Genomic DNA, 27,664 nt, shown 5'->3' on the forward strand with positions numbered 1-27,664 from the left:
TTTGATATAGGTGTCCTTCCTGTTTGATAGTTTTCCTTCTGACAGTCAGGACCCTCAGCTATAGGTCTGTTGGAGATTGCTTGAGGTCCACTCCAGACCCTGTTTGTCTGGGTATCAGCAGCAGAGGTTGCAGAAGATAGAATATTGCTGAACAGTGAGTGCACCTGTCTGATTCTTGCTTTGGAAGCTTCCTCTCAGGGGTGTACTCCACCCTGTGAGGTGTGGGGTGTCAGACTGCCCCTAGTGGGGGATGTCTCCCAGTTAGGCTACTCAGGGGTCAGTGACCCACTTGAGCAGGCAGACTGCCCCTTCTCAGATCTCAACCTCCGTGTTGGGAGATCCACTGCTCTCTTCAAAGCTGTCAGACAGAGTCGTTCGCGTCTGGACAGGCCTCTGCTGCTTTAGCTGAGCCCTGTCCCCAGAGGCGGAGTCTACAGAGACAGGCAGGTTTCCTTGAGCTGCTGTGAGCTCCACCCAGTTCGAGCTTCCCAGCGGCTTTATTTACCTACTTAAGCCTCAGCGATGGCGGGCGCTCCTCCTCCAGCCTCGCTGCTGCCTTGAGGTCAGATTGCTGCAGACTGCTGTGTTAGCAAGGAGGGAGGCTCCGTGGGCGTGGGACCCTCCCGGCCAGTTGTGGGATATAATCTCTGGTGTGCCGGTGTTACAGCGCAGTATTGGGGTGGGAGTTACCCGATTTTCCAGGTGTTGTGTGTCTCAGTTCCCCTGGCTAGGAAAAGGGACTCCCTTCCCCCTGGCGCTTCCCAGGTGAGGCGATGCCTCGCCCTGCTTCAGCTCTCGCTGGTCGGGCTGCAGCAGCTGACCAGCACCGATTGTCCGGCACTCCTGAGTGAGATGACCCCAGTACCTCAGTTGAAAATGCAGAAATCACCGGTCTTCTGTGTCGCTCGCGCTGGGAGATGGAGACTGAAGCTCTTCTTCAAGTGTTAAGTGGTCCATTGCTCCCAGGTGCTCTCCGGGGGAAAGCACCTCATTGTGAGAACAACCACAAATCAAATTCTATACAACTCAGAGCCAAATATATAGAAGTGTTTGATGAGTAGCCAGTCCCAATGCTTGTCATTATCTTTTCTTTTCCATCTTTGCTCAACATTTCCAAAATATTCTATAGGAGGGAGAAATGTATACTTAATTGTTCAGAAAGATTTTTACATAATAAAAGTCTTCAGGAATTTTATTCAACAAGATTTCACTGAACTCAGATCCACCCCAGTATGATGTTTAAGATCAGAGAAACGTTCAGCAATGTTAATGCTGCCAATAATTCTGGTCAATTCTTCACAAATTTTATTTTAACCTACTTTCAATTTTCCTAGCTTTTCTATAAAATTGAAAAATTAAACATATATTATTCTTACTTAGATAATACATTATTCTGCTTTATAGACCATCACAATTTTTTCTTCAATAAAATATAACAAAAAGTTGTATGTGGGAAAGGGAGTATTTCTCTATTTTGATCCATTTTAAACAACACAAATATTCAGAAATACTACTAGATTTTAATTATAGCTCAGTGATAAGAACAAAGACCTACATACTGAATCTCTCTAGCACGTCCTTGAGTAATTAAATGCATAAAGTGGATGAGAATACTATGTTTACCTTAGTGGAAACACTTTCCGCACTGAGGAAACACGTCATCTGTTTATGTGATGCCAACAGCAGGTAAACCACTACAGAATCAGACTTTGTGAGATGGTGATCCTGTATTTAATAATATCTAATGGGACAGTGGAACAAATACACTAGTTTTTCAGTCAACCAATTTGATTTGAGGGCTTCGGGAATACTCTTTGTTGCTGCTAAATGCAAGATTGTCTACTACATAAACTACATAATCATTTCATTGTCTAAGTTTCTACAAGAATACAAATATGCTTCACATAAAATTACTAAGGTGTTTGAGGTTGCTGAAAACTTTAAAACTCAAATCATGCTTTGAATCCAAAGCTATGGAGCTTCTTTATTTTCAATACAGAGCTTTGAGTTGCTGCTTGTTGATCCTGTGTGATAATGGATCAAGTTCCATTCTAAGGAATAATGAGGGGGAGGATAAAAGGTGGAGATTGATATTTATCCCTGAGTATAGGCCAAAACTGAATACAGATATTTCTAGCATTTATGATAATCAGGCCTGATATGGTTAGGCTTTGTGTCCCCAGCCAAATCTCATCTCGAATTTGAATCCCCATAATTTCCATAATCCCCTAGTGTCAAGGGAGAGACAAGGTGGAAGTGAATGGATCATGGGGACTGATTCCCCCATGCTATTCTCATGACCATGAGTAAATTCTCAGGAGATCCGATGGTTTTAGAAGTGGCAGGTTTTCCCTGCACTCTCACTTCTCTCTGCTACCACCATGTGAAGAAGGTCCTTGCTTCTCCTTCACCTTCTGCCATGCCTGAGAATTTCCTGAGGTCTTCTTAGCCATGTGGAACCATTAGTCAATTAAACCTTTTTCCCTTATAAATTACACAGTCTCGGGTATTATTATTTTTTTTTAATTTTTATTTTTTTAGACAAAGTCTCGCTCTGTCACCAGGCTGGAGTGCAGTGGCACGATCTCGGCTCACAGCAACCTCCGCTTCCCAGGTTCAAGCGATTCTCCTGCCTCAGCCTCCCAAGTAGCTGGGACTACAGGCGCATGCCACCAAACCCAGCTAATGTGTGTGTGTGTGTGTGTGTGTGTGTGTGTGTGTGTGTGTATTTTTAGTAGAGATAAGGTTTCACCACGTTGGCCAGAATGGTCTTGATCTCTTGACCTCATGATCCACCCATCTCGGCCTCACAAAATACTGGGATTACAGGCATGAGCCACCGCACCCAGCCTCAGGTATTATCTTTATAGCAGTGTGATAACAGACTAATAGAGTAAATTGGTATGAACGTAGTGGGACATTTTTATAAGCTACCTGAGAATGTGGAAGTGACTTTGGAACTGGGTAATGGGCAGAGGTTGGAATAGCTTGAAGGGCTCAGAAGAAGACAGGAAGATATTGGAAAGTTTGGAACTTCCTAGAAATGTGTTGAATGGCTATGACCAAAATGCGGGTAGTAATATGAACAACGAAGTCCAGACTAAGGTGGTCACAGATTGAGATGAGAAACTGTTTGAGAACTAGAGCAAAGGTGACTCTTGCTGTGCTTTAGCAAACAGACTGGCAACATTTTGCCCCTAACCTAGAGATCTCTGGAACTTTGAACTTGAGAGAGGTAATTTGGGGTATCTGGCAGAAGAAATTTCTCAGCAGCAAATTGTTCAAGAGGTGACCCAGGTGCTCCTTAAAGCATTCTGTTTTATGGATTCACAAAAGATGGTTTGGAATTGGAATTTAGGTTTAAAATGGAAGCAGATCAGAAAAGTTTGGAACATTTGCAGCCTGACAATGTGATTAAAAAAAAAAAACATTTTCTGGGGAGAAATTCAAGCCAGCTGCAGAAATTTGCATAAGTAATAAGTAGCCAAATGTTAATCCCCAAGACAATGTGGAAAATATCTCCAGAGCATGTCAGAGACCTTCAGAGCAGCCCCTCCCATCACTGGCCCAGAGGCCTACAATAAAAAAAATGTTTTTTGGGGGACAGGCCTAGGGTTTTGCTCCTTTGGGCAGCCTCAGGACTCGGTGCCCTGCATCCCAGCCTGGCTAAAAGAAGCCAAAGTACAGCCCAGTCTGTTGCTTCAGAAGGTGCAAGCCCCAAGCCTTGGCAGCTTACACATGGTGTTGGACCTGCTGGTACACAGAGGTCAAGCACTGGGGGTCGAGATCCTCTGCCTAGATTTCATAAGATGTATGGAAATGCCTGGTGTACAGGCACAAGTTTGCTGTGGGGGTGGACCCCTCATGGAGAACTTCTGCTAGGTCAGTGAAGAAGGTAAATGTGAGATCAGAGACCCCAAACAGAGTCCCCACTGGGGCACTGCCTAATGGAGCTGTGAGAAGAGGGACACTGTCCTCACGATTCCAGATTCGTAGATCCACCGAGACGTTGCACTTGTGCCTCAAAAAGTCACATACACTCAATGCCAGCCCGTGAAAGCACCTAAGAGTGGGGCTGTCCCCTGCAAAGCACAGGGACAGAGTTGTCCAAAGTCTTGGTAGCCCACTTCTTGCATCAGCATGCCCTGCATGTGAGACATGGAGTCAAAGGAGATCATTTAGGTACTTTAAGATTTAATGACTACCCTGTTGGATTTTGGACTTGCAGGGATCCTTTAGCCCCTTTGTTTTGGCCAATTTCTCCCTTTTAAAATGGAATGATTTATTCAATTCCTGTACCCCAATTGTATATTGGAAGGAACTAACTTGTCTTTGATGTTATAGGTTCATAGGCAGAAGGGAGTTGCCTTGCCTCAGATGAGACTATGAACTTGGACTTTTGGGTTAATGCTGGAATGAATTAAAACTTTGGGGGACTGTTGGGAAGGCATGATTGGTTTTGAAATGTGAAAGGGACATGAGATTTCAGAGAGCCAGGGGCAAAATGATATGGTTAGGCTTTGTGTCCCCATCCAAATTATATCTTGAATCATATCCTTATATTTCCCATAATTATCACATGTCAAGAGAGAGAGACAGGTGAAGGTTATTGGATCATGGGAGAAGTTTTCTCCATGCTATTCTCATGATAGTGAGTGAATTCTCATGAGATCTGATGGTTTTAAAAGTGGTAACTTTTTCCTGCACTCTCACTTTCCTTTCCTGCCGCCAATGTGAAGAAGGTCCTTGCTTCTCCTTTGCCTTCCACCATGATTGTAAGTTTCCTGAGGCTTCCCCAGCCATGTGAAACTGAGAGTCAATTAAATCTCCTTTGTTTATAAATTACCCAGTCTGGAGCAATCTCATTTATAGCAGTGTGAGAATGGACTGATACAAGGCCCTTGCATTTTTATATAGCAATTTTAACTGGATTTGTTTCTTTTTTAACTTTTGTTTTAGGTCCAGGGGTATATAAGCAAATTTATTATATAAGTATATTCCTGTTACAGGGTTTGTTGTACAGATTATTTCCTCATCCTGGTACTATGTTTTGTTCTTTTCTATTCCTATCACTCTTTCCACCCTCCATTCTTAAGTGTCTGTTGTTTCCTTCTTTGTGTCCATGTGTTCTCATTATTTATCTCCTACTTATGAGTGAGAATAGTCAGTATATGATTTTCTGTTCATGTGTTAGTTTGCTAAGGATGATAGCCCCCAGCTCCATTCATGTCCATGCAAAATACATGATCTTGTTCTTTTTTATGACTGTATAGTATTCCATAGTATGTATCTACCGCATTCTTGAAATCCAGTCTACACTTGATGGAAATTCTGGTTGATTCCATGTCTTTGCTGTTGCAAAAAGTGCTACAATGAACATATGTGTGCATGTGTCTTTATGGTGGAACGATTTCTATTCCTTTGGGTATATGCTCAGTAGTGAAATTGATGAGTCAAGTGGTAGTTCTGCTTTTAGCTCTGTATTAGACGACTTTTACACTGCTATAAAGAACTGCTCAATACTGGGTAATTTATTAGCAAAGGATGTTTAATTGACTCACAGCTACTTATGGCTAAGGAGGCCTCAGGAAACATACAATTATGACAGAAGCAGAAGGCACCTTCTTCACAAGAAGGCAGGAAAGAGAGAGAGAGAGAAAGAGATAAACTACCAAATACTTATAAAACAATCAGATCTCATGAGATCTCACTCACTGTCACGAGAACAGCATGGGGAAACTGGCCCCATGATCCAGTCACCTCCCTCCAGGTCCCTTTCTCAAGACCTAAGCATTACAATTTGAGATGAGATTTGGATGAGACACAATGCCAAACCATATTATTCCATCCCTGGCTCCTTTGAAATCTCATGTGCCTTTCACATTTCAAAATCATTAATTCCTTCCCAACAGTCCACAAAAGCTTTAACTCATTTCAGCATTAACCCAAAGACCAAGTCCATAGTCTCATCTGAGATAAGTCAAGTCCCTTCCACCTGTGAGCCTATAAAATCAAAGACAAGTTAGTTCCTTCCAAGATACAATGAAGGTATAGGCATTGGCTAAATGTTCCCATCCCAAATTGGAGAAATCGGCCAAAAGGGCTACAGGCCCAATGCAAGTCCAAAATCCAGTGGAAATGTCATTATATTTTAAAGCTCCAAAGTAACCTCCTTTGACTCCATATCTCACATCCAGGATATGCTGATGCAATGGGTGGACTTTTAAGTCTTTAGGCAGCTCCTCCCCTGTGGGTTTGCAGGGTACAGCCCCTTTGGCCACTTTCATTGGGTGGTGTCAATTGCCTGTGGCTTTTCCAGATGCAAGGTGAAAGCTGTTAGTGGAGCTACAATTCTGGGGTCTGGAGGACAGTGGGCCTTTTCTCACAGCTCCACTAGGCAGTGCCCCAGTGAGAACTCTGTGTGGGGGCTCTAACCCCACATTTCCCTTCCACACTGCTCTAGGAGAGGTTCTCCATGAGGCCTATGCCCCTGCTGCAAACTCATGCCTGGACATCCAGGCATTTTCATACATCCTCTAAAATTTGGCAGAGGTTTTCCAACATCAATTTTTAAATTCCATGCACCCTCAAGCCCAACACCATGTGTAAGCCACCAAGGCTTGGGGCTTGCACCCTCTGAAACCAAGACTTGGGGCTTGCCCCTTTTAGCCAAGGCTGAAGCTGGAGTGGCTGAGGCACAGGGTGCCAAATCCCAAGGCTGCACAAAGCAGTGGGTTTCTGGGCCCAGACCAAGAACCATTTTTCCCTTCTATGCCTCTGGGCCTGTGATGGGAGTGGCTGCCATGAAGGTCTCTGACATACTCTGGAGACATTTTCCCCATTGTCTTGGTGATTAATATTTTTACTCATTACTTATGCAAATATCTGCAGCTGACTTGAATTTCTCCCCAGAAAATGGGTTTTTCTTTTCTATTGTATGGTCAGGCTGCAAATTTTCCGAGCTTTTATGCTCTGTCACCATGTGAATGCTTTCCTGCTTAGAAATTTTTTCTGCCAGATACCCTAAATTATCTCTCTCAAGTTCAAATTTCCAAAGATTTCTAGGACAGGAGCAAAATGCTGCCAGTCTCTTTGCTGAAGCATAGTAAGAGTGACCTTAGTTCTTAATAATTTCCTCATTTCCATCTAAGACCACCTCAGCCTGGACCTCATTGTTCATATTACTATCAGCATTTTGGTCAAAGCCATTCAACAATTCTCTAGGAAGTTCCAAAGTTTCCCACCACATTATCCTGTCTTCTTCTGAGCCCTTGAAAATGTTCTGACCTCTGCCTGTTACCCAGTTCCAAAGTCGCTTCCACATTTTCAAGTATCCTTAAGGTAGTGCCTCATTCCTGGTACCAATTTCCTGTATTAGTCCATTCTCACACTGCTATAAAGAAACACCCGAGACTGGGTAATTCATAAAGGAAGGGTTTAATTGACTCATAATTCCACATGACTGGGGAGGCCTCAGGATACTTACAATCATGGCAGGAGGGAAAGCAGGCACCTTCTTCACAAGGTAGCAGGAAAGACAGAGAACAAGAAAGGAACTACCAAACACTCATAAAGCCATCAGATCTTGTGAGAACCCACTCACTATCATAAGAACAGCATGAGGAAACCATGCTGTTCTTATCATGATCCAATCACCTCCCACCAGGTTCTTCCCTCATCATCTGGAGATTACAATTCATGATGAGATTTGGATGGATACACAAACCCAAACCATATCAAGCTATTTGAAGAACTACCACAATGTTTTCCACAATGGTTAAACTAATTTACACTCCCATGAAAAGTGTGTATGTTCCCTTTTCTATGCAACCTAATTAACATCTGTTATTTTTTGAGTTTTTAGGAATAGCCACTGTGATCGGTGTGATATGATATCTCACTGCGGTTTTCATTTTCATTTCTCTAATGATCAGTGATATTGAGCTCTTTCTATTTTTGTTTGTTGGTTTGTTTGTCTTGTTTTGTTTTGTTTGAGACAGAGTCTTGCTCTGTCACCAGGCTGGAATGCAGTGGCATGATCTCGCCTCACTGCAACCTCTGACTCCCTGGTTCAAGCGATTATCCTGCCTCAGCCTCCTGAGTAGCTGGGATTACAGGCATGAGCCACCAGGCCCTGCCAATTTTTGTATTTTTAGTAGAGATGGGGTTTCACCATGTTGGTTAGGATGGTCTTGATCTCCTGACCTCATGATCCACCCGCCTCAGCCTACCAAAGTTCTGGGATTACAGGAGTGAGCCACTGTGCCCAGCCCTAGCTCTTTCTATTTTTAACTTTTATTTTAAGTTCAAGAGTACAAGTGCAGGTTTGTTATACAGGTAAACTTGTGTCGTGGGGGTTTGTGGTACAGATTATTCCCTCATCTAGGAATTAAACCTAATACCCATTAGTTATTTTTTTCTGAGCCTATCTCCTTCCACTCTCCACATTCTGAAAAGCCCCAGTGAGTGCTGATCCTGTCTATGCATCCATGTGTTCTCATTATTTAGCTCCCTCTTATAAGTAAGAACATGCAGTAATTGGTTTTCTGTTCTGTGTTAGTTTGCTGAAGAAGATGGCCTCCAGCTCCATTCATGTCCCTACAAAGGACATGATCTCATTGTTTATGACTGCATGATATTCCATGGTGTATATGTACCACATTTTCTTTATCCAGTCTACCATTGATGGGCATTTTTGTTGATTCCATGTCTTTGCTATTGTGAACAGTGCTGCAATGAACATATGTGTGCATGTGTCTTTATGACAGAATTATTTACATTACTTTGGGAGCACCAAACAGAGGAGCTTTTTTTTCATATGCTTGTTGGCCACACATATGTCTCTTTGCAAAAGTGTCTGTTCACTTCTTTGCCCACTTTTTAAATGTAGTTGCTTGTTTTATTCTTGTAAATTTAAAATCCTTGTAGATGCTGGATATTAGAACCTTGTCAGATACAGAGTTTGAAAATGTTTTCTCCCATTCTGTAGGTTTTCTGTTTACTCTGTTGATAATTTATTTTGCTGCACAGAAGTTCTTTTGTTTAATTAGATCCAATTTGTCAAGTTTTGCTTTTGTTTCCTTTGCTTTTGGAATTTTGTTATGAAATCTTTGCTAGCTCCTATGTCCAGAATGGTGTTACCTAGGTTGCCTTCCAATCTTTATATAGTTTTGGATTTTATATTTAAGTTTTTAATGCATCTTGAGTTGACTTTGGTAAATTGTGTAAGAAAGGGGTCCAGTTTTAATCTTCTGCATATGCCTTGCCAGTTAACTCAGCACCATTTATGGAATAGGGAATCCTTTCCTCATTGTTTGTTTTTGTCAGCTTTGTCAAAGATCATATGATTGTAAGTGTGTAGCCTTACATTTGGGCTGCGAATTCTGTTCCATTTGTCCATGTGTCTGTTTTTGTACCATTACCATTTGGTTATTGTAGCCCTGTAGTACAGTTTGAAGTTGGGCAGCAGCATGTCTTCTGCTTTGCTGTTATTGTACAGGATTGCATTGGCTATTCAGGCCCCTTTTTGGTTCCATATGAATATTAAAATAGTGTTTTCTAATTCTGTGAAGAATGTTTATAATTGCTTTGGGCAGTATGGTCATGATAACAATATTGATTCCCTGTATCTATGAACATGGAATGCTTTTCTACTTATTTGTGTCATCTGAAATTTCATTGAGCATTGTTTATAATCCTCATTGTAGAGATCTTTAACCTTTCTTGTTAGTGTGTATTCCTAGGTATTTTATTGTTTTTGTGGCAATTTTGAATGAGATTGCATTCCTGATCTCTGGCTTTTGGCTTGGCTGTTCCTGCTGTATACGAATGCTAATAATGTTTATGTTGATTTTGTATCTTGAAATTTTGCTGAAGTTGTTTATCAGATGAAAGAACTTTTGGGCTTAGACTCTGGAATTTTATAGATATAGAATCATGTCATCTGCAAACAGAGATACTTTCACTTTTCATCTTCCTATTTAGATTCCCTTTGTTTCTTTCTCTTGTCTGATTTCTCTGACCAGGACTTCCAATACCATGTTGACTAGGAGTGATAAGAGAGGGCATCCTTGACTTGTGCCAGTTTTCAAGGGGAATGCTTTCAGCTTTTGCTCACTTGGTATGATTTTTGGCTGTGGGTTTGTCACAGATGGCTCTTATTATTTTGAAGTATGTTTATGCAATACCTAGTTTATTGAGCATTTTTAACATAAAACAATAGTGAATTTTATCAGAAGACATTTTTTCATTTATTGTGATAATTATGTGATTTTTGTGTTTATTTCTGTTTATATGATGGATCACATTTATTGATTTGCATATGTTGAACCACCTTGCATCCCAAGGGGAAAACCTCCTTGATCATGGTGAATTCACTTTTTGATATGCTACTGGATTCAGTTTGCAAATATGTTGTTGAGGATTGTTGCATCAAGTTTTATCAAGAATATTAGCTTTATGTTTTCTTTTCTGTGTTGTCCCTACCAGGTTTTTGTTTTTGTTTTCATTTTTGAGATGAAGTCTCACTGTTAGCCAGAGCTGGAGTGCAGTGGTGCAGTCTCAGCTCACTGCAATCTCCACCTCCTGAATTAAAGTGATTCTCCTGCCTCAGCCTCCAGAGTAGCTGGGCCTACAGGCGCATGCCATCACACATGGCTAAATTTTTTTTTTTTTTTTTTTTTATACTTTAAGTTCTAGGGTACATGTGCATAACGTGCAGGTTTGTTACATATGTATACATGTGCCATGTTGGTGTGCTGCACCCATCAACTCGTCAGCACGCATCAGTTCATCATTTATATCAGGTATAACTCCCCAATGCAATCCCTCCCCCCTCCACCCTCCCCATGATAGGCCCCAGTGTGTGATGTTCCCCTTCCCGAGTCCAAGTGAGCTCATTGTTCAGTTCCCACCTATGAGTGAGAACATGCGGTGTTTGGTTTTCTGTTCTTGTGATAGTTTGCTAAGAATGATGGTTTCCAGCTGCATCCATGTCCCTACAAAGGACGCAAACTCATCCTTTTTTATGGCTGCATAGTATTCCATGGTGTATATGTGCCACATTTTCTTAATCCAGTCTGTCACTGATGGACATTTGGGTTGATTCCAAGTCTGGGTTTCACCATGTTGGCTAGGCTCATCTTGAACTCTGATTTCAGGTGATCTGGCCACCTTGGCCTCCCAAAGTGCCTACCAGGTTTTGCTATAAGGATGATGCTGGTCTCATAGGATAAATTGGGGAGGAATCTCTCCTCCACAATCTTTTAGAATAGTTTTAGAAATGGTACTAACTCTTCTCTGGGTGTTTCTCTTATGTTATTTATTATTAATTCAATTTCAAAGCTCATTATTTGTCTGTTCAGGGAATCAAATTCTTTCTGCTTCAGTCTTTGGAGGGTGTATGTGCCCAGGAATTCATTCATCTCTTCTAGGTTTTCCAGTATGTGTTCATAGAGGGGTTCATAGTAGTCTTTGATGATTATTTGTGTTTCTTTGGGGTCAGTGGTAACATCTCCTTTGTCATTTCTGATTGTGTTTATTTGGATCTTCTCTCTTTTATTCTTTGTTAATTGAGTGGCCTATCTTATTCATTTTTTCAGAAAAGCAACTCCTAGGTTGGTTGATCTTTTGAATGGTTTTTTAGGTCTCAATCTCCTTCAGTTCAGCTCTGATTTTGGTTATGTCTTCTCTTCTGCTACCTTTGAGGTTGGTTTGCTCTTGCCTCTCTAATTCTTTCAGTTGTGATGTTAGGTTGTCAATTTGAGATCTTTCTAACTTTTCATGTGCGTATTTATTACTACAAATTTATCTTCTAACATTGCCTTATCTGTGTACCAGAGATTCTGGTATGTTGTGTCTTTGTTTTTATTAGCTTCAATAAAATTATTGATTTCTACTTTAATTTCATTATTTACCCAAAAGTCATTCAGGAGCAAGTTGTTTAATTTCTGTGTAATTGCATGATTTTTAGCAATTTTTTAAGTCTTGATTTCTATTTTTGTTGTACTATGGTCTGAGAATACATTTGGTATAATTTTGGTCTTTTGTATTTGCTGAGGATTGTTTTATGTCTGACTATGTGGTCAAGTTTAGAGTATATGCCATGTAGCAATGAGAAGAATGTATAATCTGTTGGTTTGAGGTGGAGAGTTTTGTAGAGGTTTATCAGATTCATTTTGTCCAATGCTAAGCTTAGGTCATAAATATCTTTGTTAATTTTCTGCCTCAATAATTTGTCTGATACTGTAAGTGGAGTGTTGACATCTTCGAGTATTATTGTGTGGTAGTCTGTATCTTGTTTAGGTCTCTAAGAACTTGTTTTTTGAATCTGGGTGCTCCTGCATTGGGAGCATATATACTTAGGATAGTTAAGTCTTCTTGTTAAATTGAACATTTTACTATTATGTAATGCCCTCCTTTGTCTTTTTTCATCTTTGTTCATTTAAAGTATGTTTTGTTTGAAATTAGGATTTCAACCCTTGTTTTTTCTATCATTTTCATTTGCTTGGTAGATTTTTCTCCATCCCTTTATTTTGAGCCTATGAGTGTCATTGCATGTGAGATGCATCTCATGAAGACAGCATACCATTAGGTCTTGCTGTTTTATCCAGCTTGCCACTCTGTGCTTTTTAATTGGGGCACTTTTCTAGTTGAAAGGTAGCATTAATATGTGTGGATTTGATCATGTCACTTTGTTGTTAGATGGTTATTATGCGGGCTTCTTTGTGTGGCTGCTTTATGGTGTCACTGGTCTGTGTACTTAAGTGTGTTTTCATATTGGCTGGTGATGATTTTTCCTTTTCATATTCCTTTCAAGATCTCTCGTAAGGCAGGTTGGGTGGTAATGAACTCCTTTGGCATTTGCTTATCTGAAAAGTATTTTATTTCTCCTTTGCAGACAAAGCTTAGTTTGGCTGGCTATGAAATTCTTGGTTGAAATTTCTTTTCTTCAAGAATGTTTTTCCTAAACACTGCACAAATAAACACGCTTTTATATATATAAGAAAAGAATGTTGAATGTAGGCCCTCGATTTCTTCTAGCTTGTAAGGTTTCTCCTGAGCAGTCCACTGTTAGCCTCATGGGCTTTGCTTTGTAGTTTACCTACTCTATCTCTCTAGCTATCTTTAACATTGTTTCTTTCACTTCAGCCTTGGAAAGTGTGATGATTGTGTCTTATGGATAACCTACTTCTGTAAGCTCTTGCAAGGGTTCTTTGTATTTCTTAAATTTGACCGTTTAACTGGATTGAGTTACAGGTGAATCTACATCTCCTGTGGTCCCAAGAAATTGCCATATTGGTCCTGTATATCTATTGGAAAGACACTAGTTTGACAGCTTAGGAAGAACTTTTTCCAAATTAACTTCAATCTGTCCTGTTTCCTACAAGATTTTTCCTAGGGCATGTGGCTCAGGAAAATTTTAATATAGCTGAAATCAATTGTAATGGGCAGACAAGAGAAGACAGGCCTTAGAAATGGATTCAATGAGACATTCAGGACATTGAATAGTGAAGATTTGAGGGGATATAATAGACAAAGATGCAGGGCATGGGACTCTAACTCTGCAAGAATAACTTATTTAAAGAGTAATTAAAAATACAGACAGTGGGGAAAAATACAGATACTCTCCCAGGAAAGCAGTGAGCCCAAGAAGAGGGACACCAGCATTACTTGATAAAGCAAGGTCAAATGGAGGTAGTTGAAATACACAGATAAATAATACATATTAGTTATGGCAGGCAAGGCAGCATACAGATACACATGAAATCTCTTTTCAAGCTATAGAATGCTAGCCATTGTGCTTGGTTCAAGATGAGACTTCAATGTCAGAAGTCTTAAGCAAGTATAAGTATGGTCCTAGGACAGGGGTTAGCAAACTCTCTGTAAAAGACCAGACAACAAATCTTTTAGGTTTTCCAGGCCATATAGTCTATGTCCAACTACTCAACTCTGAATTCATGGCACAAAAGCAGCCAGAGAAAATACACAAAACAGTGGGCATAGTTGTGATCCAAAACTGGTTATTATTATAAAATTAGGCTGACTCCTGTCCTAGAGGGTCTAGGAAGTACTTGAAACATTATAGAACAGGAACTTAAGTATAAGAGGACAAGGATCTGATAATCAAAATGAGATTAATAGGAGTGGCTGAGTTCCAGAAACAAGACCCAATTATAACTGTGGCATGAGGCCAAGTCTAGCACAATAGTAAAGGCAACATGATAGGCACAAAATGTTGGACTCTAGCTACTGAAAGTTCCCTGTCCTGTAGTCAGGTATGTTGAAGAGTTTGGGGCAATGCTGAGCCTGAAGTTGTGCAATGTCAACTACTTTGAACCAGAGAAGGTCTGGTAGAAAAATCCTGAAATAGTTCTCTGAATTCTCCAATTTGTTCTTTGTCCAGATTCTTCCTAGTACAAATATACCCACATATATAAGTTAGTCCCTTAGTAAAGCACAGTGTAATTGCTAGAAACAGTAAAGGGACTAAAATCCTCTAAATATTGATTCCAAATCCTGTGATTTATCTTTTTCATCACTGTGTTGTGCTGTAAAATGAAGATAATATTAATCCCTGATCAAATTTTCTCATTGTGTTCTTATGATGATTCACTGAAATAATAGATGTGAATATTGTTCATAAACTATGAAGTTCTCCACATAACCTGGTTATGATGATCACATTAATAATAAGTAATGTCCTGGTTTAGTCATTAATAGCCCTCAATTTCCACACCCCAGTTAAATAATAAATCTCTCATCTCCTTAAAAGCTAAGTTACATTGCACAATTACACAACAAGGAGTTAGTTCGATAAACTCATCTTAAAGAGTAGGCTATCACTCTTAACTAATCCAATCGCTTGGCAAATACAGAAATCAAAGCTTAGAAAGAATAAGGGTTCTGCTGAGTATTACACTGGTTATAGCCAGTGGTTATTTTCTTGCAAGTGTATAAGGGTCCAATAAGGGTGCATATAGCAATTATTAACACAATACATGTAAGTAAATTAATTAACAAAGAGCAATAGGAATGAAGAGGAAGAATTTAAATAAGACGAGATAGTAAATAAATTAGATAGCATAGAAACTTTTTTTGAAGGAAATACCCTACTCTATGTATCCAAATTAACTTTTGTCCTAACCTTAAATTTGAGAAGAGTTGTCTACATTTTCTGTCTGATGCCACTCTCATGACGAGAAGACAGCCTCTATTTCATCATGGCTGAAAATGGTGGCAAATAGCAGACTGTGGTTAGTTATGTGATTCAACTGCCTCTAGACATTTTCTCCCACTCTGCTAGCCCCCAGTATTGAAAAAATCATAAGAACTATCTATTTCTATATCTTCTCTTTGGCACCAATCCTCATACCCTTAGGCTGTTGAGACGGGTGTCGAAACAGAGGTAGTGATTGCTGCCTAGGGTGGCCAGCTCTCTCCAGGACCTAAGCAATTGTAAAGGCAGTCTGGGACTAGCAAATTAAAGCCATTCATCAGGCTCGTTGCACCATACAGAGCAACAGCTTCCACTGACAACAGTGAGAATTGAGCTCTCACAAGGGGAACAGAAATGCAAGGGTTAGAGATTTAAAATTAGGGACCATTCCAGGAAACAGACTGGTAAATAAAAGAACCATGTTTCTATCTGATTTTAAAGCTAAACTTAGGCCTAAAGACATGACCACATTTGTCAAGAAAGTATTGATAGCCTATGAGATTACAGGGAAAAAATACTGAGAGTTTTTAATATTTTAGGCAAACATAAAATAACTAAGCTTGCCATCTTTGTTACCTCCCGGTATTAACCAGGCCATCTTCAATTACCAAAAGCAGCCGTCTTGTCTACATACTTGCTGCGCTGTTTAGTCTCCAGTCCCTGATGTCCCAGGCTTCCATTTTGTCAGCCAGTTTCACTTTTATGGAGAGGCAAAAGGTGTCACTGCAACTAAGCTTGTGATCTCTCTATTTTTCAGCTCAGTTGGTCTCCAAATGCTTATTATTTCATTACAAGGAAAATAAAAAAGTGATAATTTGGAGAAATTAATTAACACAAGTGAGTGAGAATACTTAGCTACAAAGCACTGCCTTGCAAGTCTTCCTTCTAACCTAATGAGTAAATTGAATCTGATACATCTTCATGTCCATCAGGAGAAGAGTGGACTCTGCCTTTCCTCCAGTTTTCAAATCAGTCATATTTCTCCACTTCTGTACCTGTCTTTCACTTCCAGGAAAGGCTTCAACTCCATTCTGTTTATGGCTACAAACTCTTTCACAAGGAGGAATACTATACCTACTCCACACTGTTACTCCACTCAAACACAATTCTCAAGGTACTTTTAGCAAATGAAACTTAGGTATAAGAAGTTGTTCACGTAATATGTCATGATTTTAGAAACAGAATTAACAAACTACTTTAATAAAAAATATCTTATGTCATGCCCTTGCTGATGACCTAACTAAAGGCTACTTTCATTCATTCATTCATTCATTAACAAACATTCCTTGAGAAACTCCACTGTAACATTTCTTTGTATCACCCACTGGGCTAGGTGCCAGGGATACAATATAGTGGAAGGAAGAAAAAGTGAATCAGTGTCCTATTGTGTGATAAATGCCCTGATAGAAAAACAGGCACAAAGTGCTGTGAGAACACAGAAAAGAGACATGTAGCATGAGAGTTCTAGAAACCTGAGTGAGAAGAAAGCACTGACTGCAGAAAATGCAGTCTGGAGACACTAACTACCACATTTCCTTGCTTCAGAATTCAATGAGAGCCAGTATTATGCTGTTTATAACCACCTATTTCAGGTTGCTACATTTCTGCATAGGTTACTTGAGTAAGCATGGGGCTTTCTTTTTTATAGTCTATCCATTAATATTTCACGGTATGCCATGGTATCATGAAATATTGTTTAGTAAGCACTCATTAAAAAGGAGACTCATTTGAAAATATTTCTGAATAGAACTGACATTTAGGCTTAAGAGTTACTATTTCAGGCATTGCCGTATTACATTAGCGGATTGCACACACTTGCAATATAAAACAATTACTGTATACCTCCCCAAGCCCATGCTCTGTATTAAATGTAAGGGGATGCATGGAATAGGATGAGTTGAAAATATGGAGAAAAATGAGATTTGCCTACTGCCTTCCAGAATATGATCTCTCTAGATTCCGTATGTCTACAAATTTCCCTGTTAGTTTTCCAAAACAATGAATTACTGGAAACTATAACACATACTGCAATTAAATGTTGAATAAACCCAGCACGTTGGTCCAGTACAATGTTGTGTTGGGTTTTGTAGTTGCTTTCTGACACTCCTCTTAGAATGATTATATGGTTGAATGAACATAATTGGAGAAAGAGAGTAATGAATCTGTAACTTAGTATTATGAAAACAGAAGGGGATAGTGACACAGCATGAAGAAGAGCAAGAATAAAATAATTATACCCCTGAGAATTACAATGCCTCAGTGTGTGTAAAGAATCTAGTGGCTCCAAAATATGATTATCTTTTGGTAACCACACCACCTGGAATTGCCTAATTGCTATTCTACAAGTCTCAAAGAAATAAAAGCACATGTAAACACCAATAAGTTGGCAGAGCACTTTGGAAAGCATGACGGTTTTGCCGACACAAGAGTCAGAGCTGAGCCATGCCATTTGGAAAGGAAGCCTCAGTGGAAAAAAATAATTATGAACAGTTCATTTATTGTTCCAATATTTAATAAATATTATTTATTTTGGAAAAGTAACAACGACAGTTAATAGGGAGCAATTAACGCTGTTAGCAAACTAAAATGGGGCGTTTGTAAGAAGGACAGATAAGGAAGTATGTGGCTGCATTTTCTGGTGGCATAGCCCTAGTCAATTTAAATTTTAACTTGTTTACAAAAAGCTAATGTATCAAAAATACCTTTTATAGATGTTATTTTATTTTAGCAAGACAATTGTGTACCTTTTTTTTTCTCTCAATTTATAAGTTAGCCAAGCAAACGAAGCAGCCCCAAGTACCATAAAATTGAGACTGTGCTTATGTCATTGAAAATGGAGCATGTAGCCTTGAAGAAATAACTATATATTAGAGTTTATAGAGATTGTCATTTAGTTATTAGGCCAGCAATTTGTTTTCTTTCAAAACATTATGAGGCTTTCATAAAGCCATTTGGGAGACTTGTGAGCAGACTGTCCTCCCTGAGACGGTGAGATTTCTGGTGATTGGTGAGGCTGGAATAGCTTTCAAATTAAAGCTAGAGGGAAAATTAACAGTTTGACAACACCTGAGGAAAATATGCAACATTTGAAGGAGAAGGAGCTATTCCAATTACAACACCCAGATAGTTTTTTAAACACACATTTCGGGATATTATACCACTATGTATCTGAATTGATACACAATGGAATTTCATCATTTCCTAATTTATAGATAAGATTACATCATGAACTTCAAGAAAACTCTGAAGTCTCAGTATTCTGCATACTTTCCCTCAGATCCTACCTTTGAAGAACATTTCAGCAATGCCATAATTGTTGGCCAAGATTACATTTAATAACTTCCAAGAATATGGCTGTATTTGCTTTTTTCAGAAGGGGCTTAGGTTTTATCACAATAACAAGGTATCATAATTAAATTTATCTTAAGTTTTAAAAATTCTTATAATCACAGAGGACAAGACTAAAGCAATAGGAACTGACCTCCTAGTTTATATGGGAATAACAGCATCAAATTTATTTTGTAATGATCTCCTGATTCTACCTGACTATTAAAAACTATAAAACTAGATGATATATTTGATGTCTGAAAGAGGAAACATGCTAATGTTTTTTCTAGAGCAGTAATGCTTAAAAGGAAAAGTTATTTTACTTGCCTCCCTCACCTGGGACACTTGGCACTGTCTGTAGATATATTTGGTTGTTATTTCTGGTTGTTACAACTAGGAGTGGGTGGGGTTTGCCACTGGTATCTAATGGACAGAGGTCAGAAATACTGCTAAACATCTTACAATGTACAGGAAAGTCTTTTCTTGCTAATAACTATTTAAAAATCTGGCCAAACATGATGGCTCCTGCCTGTAATCCCAGCACTTTGGGAGGCCAAAGCAGGCAGATCACTTGAGGTCAGGAGTTCAAGACAAGCCTGGACACCATGGCGAAACCCCATTTCTACTAAAAATATAAAAATTAGCTGAGTGTGGTGGCACATGCCTGTAATCCCAGCTACTCGGGAGGCTGAGGCACAAGAATCACTTGAACCTAGGAGGTGGAGGTGGCAGTGAGCCAAGATCATGCCACTGCACTCCAGCCTGGGTGACAGAGGGAGACTCTGTCTCAAAAAAAAAAAAAAAAAAAAAATCTTGCCAGAAATATCAAGGGTGCTCAGGTTTAGAAACGCTGGTATAGGGGCTCCTATATTACTGTTACTTCTTCATAAGTAACAGTACATTGAAAATATATTTCAGTTGGGAAAGATTTTTATAATTTGGAGTATAGTAGAAAATAGTGACAAAAACTCAAACATTCAGATAATAGGTTCATATAACTGTTTTGCCTTTTGCTAGATACATGACCTTAATTAGGTTATAGAACCTCTCTAAGTCTCGGTTTCTTCTTAAAAAGGGATTTTGTGAGAATTAGGAAATGATGTGTGTGGAAGGATTTAGGATAGCACTTGACAAATACAAAACATTCAGTGCATATTTTGAATAAATGAAATAAATAGTAATTGATTTTTAAAACAAACACTTTTTAAAGGTCATGCCATATAAGCTGAAAAAGAAAGCATGTTAGTCAATTTAATGCTAATTTCTTTGACACCTTAAGGGAGACCTTTGGAGATACATAATAGTGATCATAACAAAGGTCAAGTATTTCCTAAATAGTCATCAATTGTATAAACTGTGGCATTTCTTATTAATGAGGAAGAAAATACCTCTCTTTAGAGTAAGAAGCTATCTATTAACAGGACACAACTCAAACAAAAGACTTCAAATAGAGTTTTGTTCCCATCTACAATGTGACAAAAATGATAAGGTCCAAAATGAGACAACATTTGATAGACGAGTTCATATGCAATTTTAAAACCAGTTGTTTAAGATTAAATCACAAGTGAAAAATTCTAGGGCAAGGGTACTTTTAGTTACATAGAGAGTGCCTAAGGTTTGTCATCATATTCCCACATAATTAATTTCCTTTAGCATATACCTGGAATATATCAACAACTGTGAACAAATTCATTGTGATATAACTCTAAACAGAAGATCAAATTCTTTTTGCCAGTTGTATTGCCTAACATTTCATCCCTGTGCTTTTTTATTATGGAACCCTCTATCTTCACTGCAAATGTTTTGGGCTTTCTATTCACCACCAAACTATAAATTCTATCAATATTGCAATTGAAAAGCATTTTGCCATTTTCATGTAAAAATGCATTGGGTAACTGGTTCACTTCTTTTAGTTTGTTTTAGATAATGCCACCAATATACCTTAACAAGTGATAGAAAATGTAAAAACTAGATCATCCAGGCAGTCTGATAATTTCCATATAATATAGCAGCATGTATAATGTATTACTTGAGTCAAGTAGATATTTATGTATTACCTGGACCTAAGCTGAGAGAATATATGCTGCTGCAGCTTGGTTAGAGAGTTAGCAAATTGTTCTAGAAAGTTTACAGAAAAATATTTACTATCCCCAATCTGCTCCTCATTTCCTAGGACACATCTATGTGATAATTTCAAATTTTACTGGGCTACAAAGAAAAGCAATACCAATCATTTGGAGGGCATTAAAGCATAATATGCTTTAATACAATTTTTATTTTTATCTACGAAGTCAGTGCTTTCCTCTTTCGTCTAAACTTTCATGACTGTAAGATAAGTGGCTTTCTGGAATTACTCTACACTATAGTAAGCCCACTTGATACCATAGGAATGGATGGTTATGTATATCCTACAGTTAACCTTGATCATCCTCTAGGATTCCACAATACTTCAGGCCACAAGACAATAGGACCATTGGGTTGAAAACTTCACCTCTGAACAAATTTTGTTTGGGAGACTTTTTAATAGGAGCAGCCTATGTGTGACTCAGACATTTGAGGAAGTATTCAAGCTCCACTGAACCAAAATGTTCTTTTGTTGTTTTTACAACCACCTGATACCATAAAAGCTTTATATTTCTTATTTTCCAATGAATTTTGAGGTGATCCTGTAGATGTAAACACATTGGTCTATGGTAGCTTTATGATCAATATCTTGCTTTCTTAGAGGATATAGAGAAGGTTTTGGAGAGATTCCAGAATGACAAATGGAGATAATACCTTCTAACATGAACTCTCTCTCCTTGAGCCATATGCTCTCTCGTGTTTAAAAGCAAATTGCTTCACACTGAAGCACTGCATGCAATTATAGCTTGGAAAGCAACTGCACTGTATACTCCTTTGACATGCTGCTAAATCACTACGTATTATTATTTTCAAATCAGTGAATAAATGAAACATTTCTATGCCTCAGTGATTTTTACTTGCGACAGAAAAAATGTATCTAAAAATAGTGCTTATACCAATGTATACATTTTGGCAAGTCACTGAAATCAAAACAATTGTGACAGGAGTGACTGGAGGATAGAAGAGAATGATTGTTATTTTTATATCTATTATATAAATCGCTCTATTCTAAGTTTTGAAATGATACGAAAACCTAAACTTGGTGGTATGGTAAATAGTTTTGTTCTTATGTAATCTTACCTTTTTTGGTAATATCTAATTAACTAGGAAATCAAAAGCAGCACATCGCTAGGCTTTACATATTCAATGAATGATTGGTTGCATCCGATTTCAAAGCCAGGTCAATAATCATTTTCTCCCATTATTTATGATGTACCACTAAAATATGAACAGTATAGGAGTGACACCTTTGCTTTTCCCTGTAAGTTTCATAGGAATTTGTACAACAGATGAGAAGTGTTCATTTAAAAAGTCAAGATACTTTATTTTTCAACCAATAATATATAAATTGACTGTATAAATCCTTTACTGTAATAAAATAATATTTTAGCATTGTCATCCACCAATTCTTAAAATAGATAACAAAGCTGCTTAACCCCTCTTGTTGAGTGAAAATTACACTAGGGTATATTTCAGCCATTTAAAAATGGCTAATTTTAGAATTGATATAAAAGCAGTACTACTGGATTCCAGTCAAGAACACAAAAAATTGAGAGAAAGACAGCATACTATTCCCAGAATAATTTTGTGATTTAAGCAGAGGATTAGGGGCATCTAGCTATACGACGTGAAACCCAGGGCGTAGTTGAATTTATCATGTGGAGAAAAAAAGTTCTGAATAGGAAAAGATGATAGAACTATTACACACTAAAAAGAAAAAGATTAAGATGGAACCAAGGACCAGAATGCTATAATCAGGAGAATATTTAAAATGATTAATGAAAATATCAATAACAGATCAAAGTTCCTAGAAATTTTACATTTTATGCTTTTTAATGTGTAAGTCACAATGCCCTATAGGTAGAGTAAATTTGTTTTTTAACAATAAAGATTCTTTGAGGCCAATTGTCATGGTTTTGCTTGCATAGTATGCTCCAATTCAAAGTCTAGCTAATGCATGTTTAAATAAGTTCACACTCAGAGGTGTGCTGAAACTGGTTCAAGTCAGCTCATGGGAGTTGAATGGTAAATTTTCATAAAATGTGTGAACTCATTGTTCCCGTTATTTAAAATTAAATTATGTAGGAGTGGCATCAGCAAAATGGCACCGATTACTCCAAGTTGCCATCATCCTCACAGCAACACCAAAAGGCAAAGAAAAGCTGTCAGAACCAACTTTGTCATAACTCTAGAAAAATAAAAATTTTATGAGTCAAACACTACATCAAGCAAAAGATAACTTAAAAAATAGAATAAAACATTTGTTGCATTTCACTTGCCCTTTCCCCATATGCTCCCCAGCTCAGCAACAGGCTGGAATACAGCAACCTGCCCTCTAGTGTGGGACCCTCTACCAAGTTACAAAAGAAGCAAAGTGTGCCTTACTCACAAATTAATGTGTATGTCTGCTTTAACTTCTCTGGGAATTACCTAAAGCACGGACAAAAGGGGCTTGTCACTAACTCAGAACTCACTCAGGCCAGAAAAGTGGTGATCATCACTTGACAACATCATAAGGTAAATAAACAACTGCAGAATCCTGGGACAAAACAGTAAAATTAAGACACAGAATAAGCCATGTAAATTCTTGGAGAAAAATCTAGGGCGAGTTTATTTGGGAAATTAGGTTGTTCAAAAGCAAACATGTTTATGGGAGAATTTATAAAGCCATATGCAAGTCCAGGACAAGACACATGCTGGATGACTTGAAAAGACCCTAAACTTAATTTGAGTTGAATGATAGGCTCAGTACGAGCCCAAACCTGGATAAATGTTAGAGAACTCTAACCAAATGACAATCTGCAATGACTGAGAGAGGTGTTTATTTTATTTTACTTTTTAGTCTGTGGCATTCAGGAAAGTCTCTGTAAACATTAGCTGAACACAGCTAAATGAATAGACATTTCAGTAACCATGCACAAAAAAAATACATACTTTTCTATTTTATTTTATTTTATTTTTTGAGACGGAGTCTCGCTCTGTCGCCCAGGTTGGAGTGCAGTGGCCGGATCTCAGCTCACTGCAAGCTCCGCCTCCCGGGTTCCTGCCATTCTCCTGCCTCAGCCTCCCGAGTAGCTGGGACTACAGGCGCCCGCCACCTCGCCCCGGCTAGTTTTTTGTATTTTTTAGTGGAGACGGGGTTTCACTGTGTTAGCCAGGATGGTCTCGATCTCCTGACCTGGTGATTCGCCCGTCTCGGCCTCCCAAAGTGCTGGGTGTCCACCGTGCCCGGCCAAAATACATACTTTTCAAAACACTTTTAAAAACTCATTAATTAAAAGACTACTACAGCCTGCAACACTTAATGAACCCAGCAAACCTGGGAAATTGACAGGAATTTTATTTCCAGAGTTACTATAATATTCAAATATCCAGTTTGCAACAAAAAATAACAAGGCATACAAAGTATCAGGAAAGTATGGACCATTTAAGAGAACAAAATAAACTGAAAGAAACCATCCAGAGGAAGCCCACATATTGACATTAATAGGCAAAGATTTTATGACAACTTTTAAAAATATGCTTAAATAGCTAAATGAAAACAAAGACAACAATCAAGGAAATCAGAAAAATAAGTATGAGAAATGAGAGTATCCAAAAACACATTTAAATTAGAAAAATTATCCAAACAGAAATTCTGGAGAATAAAAGTAAAATGATTAAAATTTAAAAAATGATTAGAGGAATTCAACAGCAGATTTCAGTAATCAGAAGAAAAAAATAAGCAACTTTGAATACAGGCCCACTGAAATTATTTAGTCTGAGGAGAAGAAGGAAAAAAGAAAGTGAAGAAAAGTTAAAAGAGCTTAAGAGAACTGTGGAATACCATCAAGTGGAATATCATATACATTTTAGGAGTTCCAGAAAAAGAAAAGACAGAGAAAGGGGAAAGAAAATATTTCTTAAAATATAATGGGCTAAAACTTCCCAAATTTGATAGATATAAATCTACATATTGAAGAAGCTCAGGAAACTTTAAGATAAGCTCAGAGATTCACAGTGAGAAACACCATCAAATTGCCATAAATACCAAACAAAAACCAAATGAAAATATTGAAAGCAGCAGGAGAGAAACAACTCATTATGTATAAAAGAACTTCAATAACAGAAACAGCTATATTTTCATTAGAAACCTGGAGGGCAATAGAAAGTGGAATGACATATTTAAAGTGTTGAAAGAAAAAAACTGTCAAGAAAGAATTTTATATTTGAAAAATAAGACTTCCAAAAAATGGGAAATATTAAGATATTCCCATATAAACAAAAGTTATGGTAGTTTGCTATCATGAGAGCTGCCCTACAAGAAATCCAAAAGATAATATTTCAAGTTGAAATGAAAGAATGCTGGACAGTAAGTCTATACTGCATGAAATATAAAGATCTCCAGTAAAAGTGAATACATGAGAAAAGTTAAAGCTGATATTATTGTATTTTGGTTTTTAATTCTACTTTTTAATTTGTACAGGATTTAAAGACAAATTCATAAAAATTATTATATACCTATGTTATTAAACATATATAAACATGTAATTTACATAAACAATATATAGGAAGAGTACAGAAACATATAAGAGTAGACATTGTGTATGCTCTTGAAGTTAAGCTTGTATTAACTAAAATTAGATTGTTGAAAAATTAAGATGTTAAATACCCTAAGAAAGGCAACAGCAAAGAAAATATCTAAAAATATATACACAGAAATAGAAATGAGAATGGAATTGAAATCACTCACCAGAAAAATCATATACAAAAGAAGGCTTTAATGGAAGAAACAAGAGATAAAAAAAAAAAAAAAAAAGGTATAAGACAGACAGAAAACATACATTGGGATTGGTAGAAATAATTTATTCCTCATCAGTAATTATTTTAAATGTAAATTGATAAAACTCGCCAAACAAAAGGCAGAGAATGAAAAAACAGATAAAAGAAAACATTATCTAACTATGTACTATCCACAAGAAACTCCCCTTAGATACAAACATAAAAATATATTGAAATTAAAAGGATGGAAAAAGATATTCCAAGCAAATAGTAATCAAAAGAAAAGAGTAATTCTTACACTTATATCAGAATAAATAAACTTCAAATAAAAAACTTTTACAGAAGACAAAGAAGAACATTATATATTGATAAAAGGGTTAGCTCACTAAGAAGATATAACAGTTATAAGCATATATGTGCCAACCAACACTACCCCAAAATATGTGAAGGAAACATTGCCAAAACTGGAGAAATAGAGCTATACGGTAACAGTTGGAGACTTCAATTTATATCTATCAGATTCAAGCTTGGTCAAAGACAGTCTTTGTCACTACATACATGAAATGCCAACAAATCCATAAGAAAGCTACTAGAGCTGGAAGCTAATGCGACAAAGTTGAAAGGTACAAAATCAATTTGCATAATTCAGGGTTTTTTTTTTTTCTATACACGAGTAATGAGCAATCTGAGATGAGCACTGTTATGAAAATTCCAACACACTTTTTTTTGGCCGTGACAGCGAAGCTGATCCTCACATTCATATGGAATTTCAAGGGGCCCCAAATAGCCAAGAAAATCTTGAAAAGGAACACGGTTGGAGGACAAACACTTCCCAGTTTTAAACTTAGTAGAAAGCTACACTACTCAAAATAGCAAAATACCAGCATAAGGATAGTTATGTAGAACAATGTGACATAATTGAGATCTTAAAATAATTCATGCATCTGAGACCAATTGATTTTTAACAAGGTGAGGACCAAACTGTGACCTTTTATTTTCTTTCTCAAACTCCTTTCTAAGGGGCCTGGGAAGTCTCACCTTATGAATCATAAATATTTTATTAAACAGATCTTTTTTGACCCAGTATATTGTGGCTTACTTTCCAACCTGGGTTTAGCATGGCATCACATGACAGATAACAGACCCTCTTATCTTACCTTAATCATTCATTTCTAGTAACTCCAAGTGTTTAAACAAAGCCGAATTCTTTCAACCAATCTCAAACTAAAGAATCCCTAAACCCACCTATGACTTGTAAGCCCGCACTTCAACATGTCCTGCCTTTTTAGGCCAAACTAATGTACGCCCCTTGTGTGATTTATGATTTTACCTGCAATTTCTGTCTCCCTCAAATATATAAAACCAAACTGTAACCTGACTACCTAGGGTGCATTTTATCAGGATCTCTCCCGACTGTGTATCCCCAGGCCACAGTCACACATACTGGCTTAGAATAAGCCCCTCTAAATATTTTGGCTAAATTTGTTTTTTCCATCATCGAAGGGTTCCAAGTTAATTCAATGGGAAAGGAGTTGTCTCACTAATAAATGTTGCTAGGACAACTAAATATCTATAAGCAAAAGAAAGGAGTTGGCATCCTATTTCAAATAATATAAACATTTAACACAAGTCAATCAACAATGTAAACGTAAAAGTTAAAACTGGAAAACGAAAAATAAAAATAGAATAAATCTTCATGACCTTGTATTTGACAATGGATTATTAGACATGAGACCAAAAGGAATGAACAATGTAAGAATAAATAGATAAGTTGTACTTCAATGAAATCTAAAACAAATGTGTGTGCATCACAGTATATTATCAAGAAGGTAAAAGGGAAACCCACAAAATGGAAGAAAATATCTTGCAATCACATATCTTATAAGGAGTAAATATTCAGAATATATAAAGGACTACAAACTCAGTGACAAAAATAAAAACAACACATATAATACAAGCAAAAGACTCGAATAGATGTTTGTCCAAAAAAGATATGCCGCCCCTTTTGGAAATGAGCATATGAAAATGGTGATAAACATATGGAAACATTCTAAACATCATTAGTTTCATTCATTATTGCACTAGAGCAATGCAAAACAAAAGCACAAGGAGACATCACTTAGCACATTAAGATGAATATGATAAAACAAAACAGGAAATAACAAGTATTCATGAGGATGCATAGAAATTGAAATTCTTTTGTGTTGCTGGTTGGAAAACAAAGTGGTTCAGCAA

The sequence above is a fragment of the Piliocolobus tephrosceles genome, chromosome 12, assembly GCF_002776525.5.
Source record: "Piliocolobus tephrosceles isolate RC106 chromosome 12, ASM277652v3, whole genome shotgun sequence".
Taxonomy (NCBI): Eukaryota; Metazoa; Chordata; class Mammalia; order Primates; family Cercopithecidae; genus Piliocolobus; species Piliocolobus tephrosceles.